The sequence below is a fragment of the Bison bison genome, unplaced genomic scaffold, assembly GCF_000754665.1.
Source record: "Bison bison bison isolate TAMUID 2011002044 unplaced genomic scaffold, Bison_UMD1.0 scf7180017864343, whole genome shotgun sequence".
In the NCBI taxonomy this organism is placed as follows: domain Eukaryota; kingdom Metazoa; phylum Chordata; class Mammalia; order Artiodactyla; family Bovidae; genus Bison; species Bison bison.
In genome coordinates, this window is record NW_011494915.1 from 4,738,581 (window position 1) to 4,740,649 (window position 2,069).

At 32.4% G+C, this 2,069-nt stretch overlaps 1 pseudogene; it reads right to left on the minus strand.

Annotated features, from left to right (window-relative positions):
* LOC104999112 overlaps positions 1-1,846 on the minus strand; it is a 3,882-nt pseudogene extending 2,036 nt beyond the window's left edge.
* Positions 1,847-2,069: the final 223 nt, after the last annotated feature.

Sequence of the window (2,069 nt, forward strand, 5' to 3'; positions counted from 1 at the left end):
AAAAAGCAGGAGGAGTAATATTTTTAGAGGTCGTAGTACTTCTATTATTATATTCAAACTGAAGATCATAGAAAAGGCAGAGGTCATGAGTTACCACAAGAATTTTCACATTTTAGAAAACATAAATGAACATTGAAGGAAATAAAGCTCCATCTTCAAGTTTTCCAGTGCTTCCAGTTTGATGCTAAAATTATTGGCTTTGTGTTCAGTGCAGCGACCTGGTAAAGCAATGAAGTTGTATTACAATTTGCAGTACCCTCACTTTTGTTTTCTTTCCTATTTGACTATCATTTGTCTCACATACTGCCACTGATGCTCTCAATATAGTCTTTTAAATTCTTTGATCAATATCTCTTAACTTGCTATCAATATTTTTAATCTAATACATTTATTAGGAATATTATACATTTAAATGGTTATAGAATATCTGAATTACAGAGTAACTTAAAATATATTTTGCTCAACTCTTTCACATTCTACACTGTTTCTCAAGAAAATCAGAGAATACGGTAATAAACACAAGTGGTTACATTATCACCCTCAAAACTTCTGGTGACAGGAATATTGAGCTTGATTAAAACTACAGGTGATAATCTTGCTTTGAGTCATACAATCATTATTTGTGCACATTATTTTGAGAAAGCAAAAGCATCTTGTACTGGTAAGCAGTTTATAACAACAGAAGTATACTTATTTAGCAAAGATTTTTAAATAAGTTAACCAATAACAAGCACACATCTGAAATATTCATTAATAAAGGGACTATTTGTTTGAACCTCATAAACACAGATGCAATTTTAGTTTTGTCTGACCATGTGAAGGGAGAAAAAATTCATTATTTCTTGAATAGCTTTATGGTACTTTTGACACTCAAAAAATGTATTTCCTATATGCATAAAAGGGAACGGGTGGGAAGTGGAAAAGAGTTAGTGACAGACAGACTGGCACAATGAAAGAAGCAAGGAGTTGGAAACATAAATTTAACTTCAGTTCCAAGCTTTGGCATTTACTGTATGATCTTTGGTGAATCACTCAGATTTTATGAGCCTCAACTTCTTTATCAGTAATAATGACATGATAATATATAGGTATATAAGTATATAAGTTAGGAAATGGCATTAATATAATTTGCACAAAGTCTTACAGTTATGCAGTTCACAATATATAGGTTTTCCCACCCTCATCCATTTCAATTCTTAATACTCTGAATAATTGGTATTATTTTTAAACGTATTATTTTAAACAATCTAAGAAACAGATCAAGGTTCAAAGTTGGCAGCAGCAAAACTGCAGGAACAATTTGTGATGTCAAAGAGTAGCTCAACTCTTTTCCTGAATTTCCTCTTGGCCCTGTTCATGCTAATTCATCAATCACTATCCTTCAGTAAATTGTCTCTGTTTCCCCTGTGTTTTCTCATTATTATCTGACTCTTATTAATCATCCCTTTTTAATCTCACGGTCACCTAGGCTCAGCCAACTTCCCTGTGATGCTGCTAACCTGCACTGTGAGAAAATCAATTTCTTCTCTTCTTGATTACTGTGGTTGTTATGACATTTTATGACTCTTAAAAACTTTAATTTCTCCCTACTAACTAATTTATCGAATCTAAATTTCTCTGCTCAGTTTTACCTAAACCCTTATCCTAACTATATTCTCCAGTTTTCAACCTTCTCTGCTCATGTCAGTATTCTCAGAATATAATGCCTATAATTTCCTCTTTTTCTTACATACTGATGCAGCACTTGAACAAGATATAAAGCATTTCATGAAAATTACTATCATGAGGACACTTTTCCTTTTCACTTCAGCCATATTTTCCACACCCTTGACATACCTGAAGACATTACTGTCAGAAAAATGGAATTGTATATTATGGTATTTATTATTATTTTATGCATATTATTCTTTTTTTTTTTCCTTTTTTTTTTCTAATTTTATTTTATTTTTAAACTTTACATAATTGTATTAGTTTTGCCAAATATCAAAATGAATCCGCCACAGGTATACATGTGTTCCCCATCCTGAACCCTCCTCCCTCCTCCCTCCCCATACCATCCCTCTGGGCCA